Here is a 10,933-nt window from a genome sequence, read left to right on the forward strand (position 1 = left end):
AATTTTGGAAAAAAAATTTTCACATAAATTTTTGTTAAATCTTAAGAATGCTCACTCAATAAAAAATTATTTCAATAATAAGGGGAGGAAGGAATTGTTCATATAACTAAAGTTTTCCTGAACATGTTAGTTTATTTATAATATATTACTCATATAAAGAAAACATAAAATATTTATTTCCATCTATTCAAAGAAACTATTTATTTGATTAAAAATTTATTTAGATTATTATTAGTATAATAGTACAGAGTAGGAATTTTAATAATAAAAAATATGTTTATAATTTATTAGTTATCTCATCGACTTATCCACAAATTTTTTTCCTACTCCGTTATTACATGTGAAATTACAAAGTAATAATTAATTGACTATTAATGCTATGTATTTATCTAAGTTTAGTCGTAAAAAATGTGCGAGAAATATTCCCGCAAAAAAGTTACACATATCATCTAGACATTAATTTTAGATAAATTTTAAATAGCTTATAGTGATATGGACGTAAAATAATACCACATACGCTTATTTTTACTATTGTAGTGATTTTTAAAATTCATAAATCACGTTAAGAGTTTTAGGAACTTTTTCATAAATATTTTGCATTATTTAAGATTCTTTCCATTAAATAGAAAAAGGCAAGGAAACCATTTTTTTCCCATAAAATATTGAGTTATCGAAAGTTTCTTTTACCAATTTTTTTAAAAAAAAGTAAGAACACCAGGAGATGACACATTTCGGTCCTGGTTTTTAGTGTATAGACTGATTGATGTTTTTTTTTTGATTATTTTTTAAAAAAGCAAAACACATGTAAAAATGTACTTCATGCTTTCAATAATGATGATGCAATTTAAAATTTTGACACTGTTCATAATTGAAGAGAAACTTGTAAATTATTTCCATGCATAAGAAAAAAATCATGTAGGATCTTGTTTAATTCGTCTCAACTAGTACTTTAATAATATCAAAATGTTATAATTTTTGCTAATGTATAATTAGGGATGTAAATAATATAAAATGCGTGTTGGCAAATGTGAAAAATACAAATTAGAGCATCATTATGGAAAGGATGGAGTATTTAAGAATTTTGATGCTCTTATTGATAACAAAGCTAAAAGTTAATTGACCTGACCCTACTAATAACCCCAATGGCGGATCTTCCTTTGCCTTGGGTGGCCCGCCCCCACTGTGAAAAAAAATTCATAGTGTATTTTTAGTTACACTTCCATAAAGTTTGTGTATTATTGTATAAATATGATACCATATTGTTTAAATTTTCTATTAGCCCCATCGTAAAACTGTTTAAGGTCCGCCACAGAATAACCCGTTGTGAAGATAAGCCAGTAGAAATAATCTTTTGGCCCATATTGTGTTGGGTCGTACTTTATAAAACAAAGTTTAGGGCGAATAAAGTTCAACTCGGCCCAAACCTGCACAAAATGCTTTGCATTAAACACAGAGTCAGAGATCGAATTATGGCGTCAACATTTCCTCCTGTTTTTTCCACTATAAAAAGAGGGTAAGATAAATACTAATTAGATAATTCCATGGCAAATATAAGCTTACATTACATATCCTTGATATATGTAATCCTTTAAGACTTTATATAAGTGTGCTTCTGCAACTCTGCAAGGCAACAGTCTTTTCCCAAGCAGGCCTAGCCAAGATATCCCTGCACCAAGCACTCACGTTGGGGCGCTCATCCAAAACCTTCTTTACTTGGGTTCCCATTATCATATGCAATTGAGGCAAGTGATGAAGATCAGCCAAGGTGAAGGTTTCACCACCTAAGTACTTAGACACACCTAAACGAGCCTCGTACACATCAAGGACCTTAGCCAACTTAGCCTCATTCTCCTCGACTATAGCCATGTCCGTTTTCATACCATTACCAAACATGCTCTTTAAAACAAGCTCCCAAACGAGTTTGCTGGCCGGTGGGTCAAATTGGAGAGCTTCAACCTCCATCCAAGCAGATCGGACTGCCTTTTGCTTCAACTCTTCAAGTCCTGGAATACTAATGCAGTCCCTTTGCTTTTGTAGACATATGTTAAGTACTTCGTAATTGCTCTTGATTCTGTTACGTTTATGAAATACATATCTCATCAAAAGGATTAATTACGTGACTTAAAGCATCTCCAATGGTTGTAGCTAGAGATTGACTTGAAATTACAGATACCCTCCTCTCCTGCCTCATTTTATCAAGTATCCCCACGTGAATTCTTCTCCAATTAATTTGTGTTGTTCTATGCACCTCGATCATAGTTGATGTTATTCAGACCAATTTTTTCTATTTTAAAAATATACAATGAGACCTAACAATATCTCACGTGATATTTTTCTTTAAGTATATAAATCACAAAGATGGTCAATTTAAACCACAAAATAGTGTCAAAAGTTAAAACACAGAGGTAAATTACTCTGTAAATAAAATAACAGAAAGAAGTATATATATTTCGTTAGATAGGGAAGGTAACTTACCAAAAAGCTTGAAATCTCCATCTTCAAAAGCGGGTACTTGACCAAAAGGCTGATGGTAGGAAAAATTAGTTTCCACTTAATTAATTATACAATCAAATAACAACATGTAAGGTCTTGGTCTAGTAGTAAATACTGAATGTCTGTGTACAAATATATCAAAGATTGGAATTCATATTTATAATTTGAATTGTCATTGCAAAGCAAAAAAAAAACACACAATAAAATAAAAGTGAGTAATGATAATTATTGTATGATCTGATGTGTTTTGTTCCATCACTTTGTCACTTTCCTCGTAATTAATAATGTATCTATAACACGGCGCGCACACACATACAAAATAAAATCATAAGAGGTATGAATGGTGACCGTTTTAGAGCAACACCAATGATTTTATTTAGGGACTTGGTTGCAATTTTTCAGAAATTTCAAGTTACTAGTTTGACCATTAGATTTGAAATGATAAATTTGCTTGGGCTTAAGCTAAGTTGCTTGATAAATTTTTTCCAAAGAAATAATATTGAATAAAATAAAATTAAAAATATTGTGATTGACAAATACGACTACATTAAATATCAAACTAGTAGCTAATCATGTCCATTGGGGTACCAAGTAGCTAGAAAGGGGATTAATTAACTTCAAATATTTTCATGACAAGCTAATTTAACAACGGATATTTCATGAAATACCCCCGAGGTTTAAGTTAATTCACCAGGTACCCTCGTTGTTTCAGTAATCTACCAGGTACCCCTCAGGTTTCATTTTCTCGCATTAGATACCCTTAATGACACTAACTGACTAACGGCGTTAAGTAGGCGTTACTGTGCTTTGACTCTTTTGCCCTTATTCTGGCGCAATTCTAAGTAACTGACATAGACGCCCATGTCTCCAAAAATTCAAAACCCCAACCTCTCTTCTTCCTTCTTCCTCTGTTCTTCTCTCGAAAAACCACGCAAACCCTAAAAATAATTTCACGATTCTGGAGGAGATTTTGGGGGAAATTGTGTGGAGTCGATAAATTGGGGTCTTCATACTTCAATTCACACTCTCGGAAGCCGAAAGTCCAAGAATTTCGGGTTTTTCAAGTTCATCAGCAAAAAGGTCGTTTCGAAGTAATCAATCAAAGGAAGGGTGATCTGAGTGTTTCTCTTCTTCAAAAGGTACTCTCTTTAGTTCGTTTTGTTTACTTGCATGTTTTGGTTGATTTATCTGCGAAAATTCTAGGGTTAGGGTTTATTTTTTGTGATTGGGTTTATATTGATAAAATTGATGTTGTTCAGTTGATTATGGGTTGATAAATTTGATGTTGTTCAGTTGATTAATGGGTTGTTAACTGGTATGATTTATGGGTTGTTTATTTGTGCTTTAATTCTTGTGTTAATATTCTGTAATTTTTTGATTGTTTGTTTAGGAATGAGGAGAGCATTGTGGTTGTTGTGTCACTATAATGGGTCAGATTTTGATGTTAGGATAGAGGATGTTCGTGCCACTGGTTTCATGGGGATGCTTAGGAGTATTTTTTTGGATTCAGTTAAGCAAGGTGTGTTCTTGTCTAGGAATTTTAGATTGTATTATAAGGATCCTAAATCGGGCAAGTCAATCGAGTTATATGAAGATGGTCATGTTCAGTTGATGTTTGATGAGTTTAGGGGAACAGATACTATAGAGGTATTCTGTGAGGAATCAACATTAAACCAAAGGGTTATGTTCAGGAAACTTGTCAAAATAATGGAGGATGAGAAGCGAGCCGAAGAAGAATCTCTTAGATGTAGGCAGGAGGAAATTCAGAGGGCTAGGGAGGAGGAGTTGAGGAGAGAGCAGGAGGAGTTGAGGAGAGAGCAGGAAGAGTTATTGAGAAAACAAGAACAAGAGGAGTTGTTGAGGTACACTGTGGCTGTTGAGGTCCCGATAATATCGTGCGATGACATGAGTGTTGAGTATTATAGGGTGTATAGTCAACCTGAGGAGATGGTAAGTGGGATGTCACAACCACCACCTGAATCACAACCACCTACCCATCCCTCATCTCCACCACAAACTGATCATTCCCACCCCTCTCCACCACACACATCACCTACCCATCCCTCTTCTCCACCACATACATCACCTACCCATCCCTCATCTCCACAAAGATCTCTTGTTCAGTCCCCCCTTTCACCCCCACAAACAGAGCCACAAACAGAGCCACAAACAGAGCCTCAAACTGACCCTGCTCCTCAACCTCAACCACAATCAACTGCTAAGAAGCATAAAACTCATCCACCTAGACAAGCAGGGTTTAGGGTTCCTAGAAGTAGTGCTAAGAGGCTTGGCATATTTGTAGCAAAGGAGAGGATTTCTAACAGAAGCAGTGGCTGGTTTAGGAGGGGTGGGCAATCTGAGGAGATTCCAGTCAGGGAGGGTGATGGTCCTATGTCAGAAGATGATGATGAGGAGAGTGAGGATGAGGACTTTTCTGTATCTGATGAGGGGGAAGATGATGATGTGACACAGTTTGTGGATTCTGATGTGGAGGAGGAAGACCTTTTGGAAGTGGATGTGGGTGAAAAGACCTTTGAGGATTCATTAGACGGGGAATCACATTTGGATAAGGTGTACAAGAATGGAAAACTTGTGGGGGAGATGCTTTATGGGGAGATTAAACTGGAACCTTGGATGATTTTCTCAAGCAAAGAACATTTCCTAGAGGTGTTAAGGGATTTCTGTATCCAAGAAGGGTTTGCTTTGACTCCGGATAAGCATGATTCCAAGAGGTTCACAGCAAGGTGTTATCAAGAACAATGCAACTGGAGGATTCATGCATCTATGCTTATGGATGGGGTTAGTTGGGCAATTAAGAGTGTGACAGGGGAGCACAAAATGTGTGGCAGATTAGATTCTAACCCCATGGTTAGTTCTGAGTGGTTGTGTAAGAAACTCATGGAGGATATTAAATCTAATCCTGACTATCCTGTTGAGGGCCTACAAGAAAGATGCAGGGTGATGTTTAGGATTGAAGTGAAGTTGAGGTTGTTGTATAAGGTTAGAAATATGGCTAAGGAGTTGATTCATGGGGGGTTTAGTGAGTCCTATGGTCTGCTGCCAACTTATGCAGAGATGATCAAGAGGACAAATCCCGGAAGCTATGCTCTTGTGACATGGACTAAGGAGATTGTTGGTGCAACCCCTCACTTTAAGTCATGTTTCTTTTCCTTTGCTTGCATGATCAAGGGGTTTTTTGAAGGTTGTAGGCCAATTATTGGCATTGATGGTGCTCACCTCAGTGGAACCTACAAGGGACAAATGCTCACTGCAATTGCCATAGATGGGAACAATGAGATATTCCCAATTGCTTATGGGATTGTTGATGGAGAAACTGGAGACACTTGGGCATACTTCTTCAGATGCTTGAGACAAATGTTCAGAAACTTTGGTGTGCATAGAGAGTACTGGACTTTCATAAGTGACAGAATGAGGGTAAGATTTATTGCTTTTTCATAGGGGTATCTGATGAAAATATAAGATACCACAGGGGTATCTGGTGAAAATATAAGATACCTCAGGGGTATCTGGTGAAATAAAGTTTATGAATTACCAATGAATTGTTTATGTGTCTAATGTAGTGTTTATGTGTCTGATGTGGTGTTTATATGTCTGATATAGGGTGTGGATGGTGCTGTTTATGAAGTGTTCCCCCAAGCAACAAGGAGAGTGTGTGCCCAACACTTGTACTCCAACTGTAAACAAGCTGGCTGGCATGGAACTGCCTTCCATAAGTCCTTCTGGGTTGCTGCAAATGCATACAACCCATATGTGTACAACAAGGCAATGGAGAAGATTGCCAAAATTGATCCAAAGGCTGTGGATTATCTGTCCCAAGTGCCAGAGCAGTGGTCAAGGCACAAGTTTGAACCACATGTGGTTTGTGATCACAACACCACCAATTTTGTTGAATCTTTCAACGCTTGTACCAAGCCTTTTAGAGACATGCCAGTGTACACTCTGATGGAAGGTAAATGTTCTGTCTTTGGCTGCATATGTTTTACACCACCCATGTCCTTTTTTTTAATACATTTTCTGTTTTGCTGCTTTATTTTGTTTGTGCTTGGATGCTTGGATCTAATAGAGGCTAGGAGTTGGTGTATGAAGAAGATTGGGTCTAGATTTGACAAGGCTGTAGAAATGGGGCCAAACCAATTGACTGAATATGCTGCTGGGGTATTAGAAGAGAGGAGTCAACAGTCTAGGTTTTGTTCTGTAACAGTTGCTGGGGGAGGGGAATATGAAGTGAAAGAGGGGGCTGTCAAATACCCTATTAAGTTTGATGCAAGGACTTGTGGTTGTAGAGTATGGCAAATATCTGGCATACCTTGCAGACATGGCCTTAGGGTTATTTACCACCAAAGACTTGAGGCTACTGATTTTGTGTCTCACTACGTCAAAGGGCAAGCATACAAGTTAACTTACTCAGAGCACATACACCCTATGCCTGACCCAACCCAATGGCCTTCTTTTGACCTTCCTATTATCCTCCCACCACCCATGAAGAGAGCATCTGGTAAACCCCCTAAACTGAGAAAAAGAGGTAAACATGATCCAAAAAGGGGAAAGAGAAATAGCACTGTGAGGTGTGGTAAGTGCAAGGAGGTGGGACACAATGCAAGGACATGCAGAGGTGGGGCCACAGCAAAGCAAAAGAAGGCTGCTGCTGCTGCTGCTGCTGCTTCTGGTTCTGCTGGTGCAGCTGCTGCTGGTGCTTCTGGTTCTGCTGGTGCAGGTGGTGCAGCTGGTTCTGGTGCAGCTGGTTCACAGCAAGGGGGAGATCAAGGTGCTTCCAGTTCACAGCAACAACGTAATGCATCAAGTAAGGGAAAAAGGAAGCGTACTTGATTTTGTGATTTATGCATAACTTTTTGCTAAACTTATCATGTATATCTTTTGCCAATGGGAGCAAGTTTTTGTAGAGCTACACTTAAAGTTTTTGCGTGTCGGGGGCACACTTTTGTAAAGCTACTTAATTCGGAAATGAAATATCATATTATTGATGAAATGTCATCATTCACTTTCTCATTACAAATACTAGAATAAAAAACATTACAATGCCAATTTTGATAGTTCCATGCATTAATTTCTTTTGTTGCTTGAGTTTCTTCTTCATTTGGTGAATTTCTTCATTCAAGCTTCTGTTTTCTTCAATTTCTCCTTCCTTTGTGCTACCTCTGTTGTTTCTGATTGGCAGTGGTTGCTCAATGCTTCCCTTGCACCACTTGAAGTTGTCACATAAGTCACACTTGTAATATAGTCTTTGAGGATTTTTCATTGTTTCTGAACTTCTTATTGCAAATTTTTTCCCACATATGTTGCATGTTTTGTTTGGAACTACAACGTATGAGGATTCATACGTTGTAGAAGAAGATTGGGAGTGAGAATATGAGCTCATTTGAAGGTGAGTTGGGAATTAGGGAAAATATGAGTTGGTTAAGGGGAAGAACAGAAATTTGTAGTGAAGAGTTGCAGCGGCTCCCCCTTTAAATAGAGAAGGCTCACCAACGGCTAGTTTTTAAAAAAAAACTAGCCGTTGGTGAGCAGGGGTATCTGGTGAAGTTACCATAAAGCACAAGGGCACCTGGTGAAAATCTAAAAACCTCAGGGGTACCTGGTGAAATAAATTACGAGGGTACGTGGTGAAAAAAAGTTTCTAACGGCCACTTAACGGCAGGGTTAAGTCATGCGAGAAAATGAAACCTGAGGGGTACCTGGTAGATTACTGAAACAACGAGGGTACCTGGTGAATTAACTTAAACCTCGGGGGTATTTCATGAAATATCCGATTTAACAATTATCTTAACGTTGGAGATGTTCAAATGGACTTTTTTTTGGAATTTGAGCGAAACAAAAGAATTAAGTTTCTCATGGTCACGTGACTGATACATGATATGATGGGTTAACACCGGAAAATTATGGGCAATGTCCATTTTCCAACAAAAGTGAACAAAAGAAAGTTTAATAAGGTCCTAAAATATGCTATGGAGTACTTTGTTTATGAAAGGTCATTTCTCACAACGTCGACCTTATCAAGGTCATTTCTAGGGATGGCAGGTGGGTAAAAATTTGCGGATACCGCACCGCACCCGCCACAGTTGGGGCGGGGATAGGTATAACTTTGGCAGGTAGTAGGCGGGTGTGGGTGTTAAAATCTATACCCGCCATGGGTAGCGGGTAGGTGGTGGATTTAAGCTTATACCCGCCCCGCATCCGCCTACCCGCCCGCCTACTGTAGTACTTTACTTTTATTTTGCAACATTTTAGTACTAAAGCCCAGATTAACATAAAATCATTACTCATTTATATAAAACCAGAAAACCCTTCAAATACAAGAATGTAACCATATATCAAATCATTTTTCTGGGTCTTGTTGCAAGGTAAATAAAGTTTGAGAGAATTTGCAGAGATGCTAGCAGAAGAAGCTAATTAATACAATGACTTCAACCTGATAATAGTTGATCTGTAGTATTAAAAGTAGAAAATATAACAACATGAATACTGATATGGGAGCATATATTTGCAGTACAGTAAGATCTCATGTAAATAAAAGATAAATTGTTTGTATTAGGTGACAGGCGGTATGGACCGGTAAAAATGTTTGGTGGATATCCACGTGGGTGGTGGAGCAGGTACGGTTTTAGAAATATACTCGCATAGGCGGGTGTGGATGTGAAAAATATACCCGTTGAGGGTGACGGCCCGATAGGTGACGGGTGTAATTTTTTTTGGCGGGTACGGGGGAGGGGGTCCCCGCACCCTCCCCGCCCAACTGCCATCCCTAGTCATTTCTAACCAATTTAATTTCCTAAAAGTTAAAGCTTTTTTTTTCATTACAAAAACTTTTAAGTGTTATTTTTTTAAAAAACTTTTATACAATTACAAATTACTTATTGGATCTGATCTTCCTTACTAGACAAAAATTTATGAAACTTAACAATCCGAGGGAGAGATTCACTTGTTTTTGTAGCTAAAGTTGGTCCAACTGTAGACCTATGGACTTCTAATTATTTTTTAATTAGTTTAAGGAGAAAAAGAAAAACAAATGCAGAAAACGGAAAAAAAAAAGAAAAAAGATAAGGTGATATAGAACTTACATTAAGAGAGAGATGAGGATGTTGTTTGTGAGCACCGGATTTCATGTCGACTGAAACAAATTCGAAATCGAGCTCCTTTTCATGAAGAGCAGCCACGACTCGGAGGGTGGCACTAGAGAATGGGCTTCCATGAACTTTGATCCCCATCCTTAGCTAGACTAATAATGTGTTTTATTGGTTAGTTGGGAGAGAAAACTAAAGTAGATTGAACGTAACTGAGTTTGGAGCAAAGTGCTTAAATATGATATGATATGATATGATATGATATGTCAGCTTAAAATGTCTATTATACACCCGGGTTATTTTGATATATATCGTACACAACCACACCATATACTATACGGGGATTTTTATTTGACGCCCGCATTAGCTAAAAACGCCCGTATTTCTAATGTAAAAGTACATATTTGCCCTTTAAATTAAATTCACCCCTCCCTCTTCATCTCTCCTAACCTTTGCTCTACACTTCCAGCCAAACTCCATCATCTCCCACCACCACCCAAAATATCCCGACGTGCTCATTTTTGCGCCACCACAAAACTAAAACATTTCTAAAAAATTTAACTGTTAGAATAATATATTGTGTATATTAGGCAGTTACGTTAGCTATGTTAGCAATATTGGTGATCCTTGTATATTTGGAATGTGCATAATTAGAGCATAATTAGTGCATCAATCATAGCATAATACCAGCTGTATTGCTTGTACAGTAGTATACTAATGGAATAATGAAGGAAAACTTCCTCATTTATAAACTAATTAATTAACATTTTTAAATGAAACAAATTTACATATCAACGGAATTAATGTAAAATATATAACATTGCTAAGATAAACAAATCTATGTAATTAACGTAATTAAGAATGAAAAAAAATCAAAACCAGTAGCGCACCCAATTTGCGCGGGCCACGCGGTGGTGGCGCACATAATTTGCGCCAGCGACATGGATGTACCCGCAGATCTTGCGCGCCACCTTTCTGTCCCCTGCGCAAGATCTGTGCGCCACCGGCGTGTGGCCCGTGCAAATTGTGTGCGATACCGGCTTCTCATTTAAATAAAATAAAACGATTTTCCTAACCTCCGATGATGGCGGATGAGAATGCTCTGTCAATGGTGATGGTGATTTTAACGATGGTTGGCTTCGGCTTGCAAATACTACGGTCTTGCTCTTCTTCAACAATAATGGTGGAGCACAAGTTTCATGGTGGGGCAGAAACTATTATTGGTTGCGGGATTTATGGTGATGTGCGGCGGGAGCTAATGGTGGGGTGAAGAGAAGAAGGAGTAACGGTAAGGGTGGCTCAAACCTCCAAATGAAGGTATAAAGGAGCAATGGTGGTGG

At 37.9% G+C, this 10,933-nt stretch overlaps 1 pseudogene; it reads right to left on the minus strand.

Annotated features, from left to right (window-relative positions):
- Positions 1–1,261: 1,261 nt before the first annotated feature.
- Positions 1,262–9,830, minus strand: LOC110786294 (glutathione S-transferase PARB-like; annotated as a pseudogene).
- Between the last annotated feature and the right edge of the window lie 1,103 nt (positions 9,831–10,933).

This window comes from Spinacia oleracea, chromosome 3, assembly GCF_020520425.1.
Source record: "Spinacia oleracea cultivar Varoflay chromosome 3, BTI_SOV_V1, whole genome shotgun sequence".
Taxonomy (NCBI): Eukaryota; Viridiplantae; Streptophyta; class Magnoliopsida; order Caryophyllales; family Amaranthaceae; genus Spinacia; species Spinacia oleracea.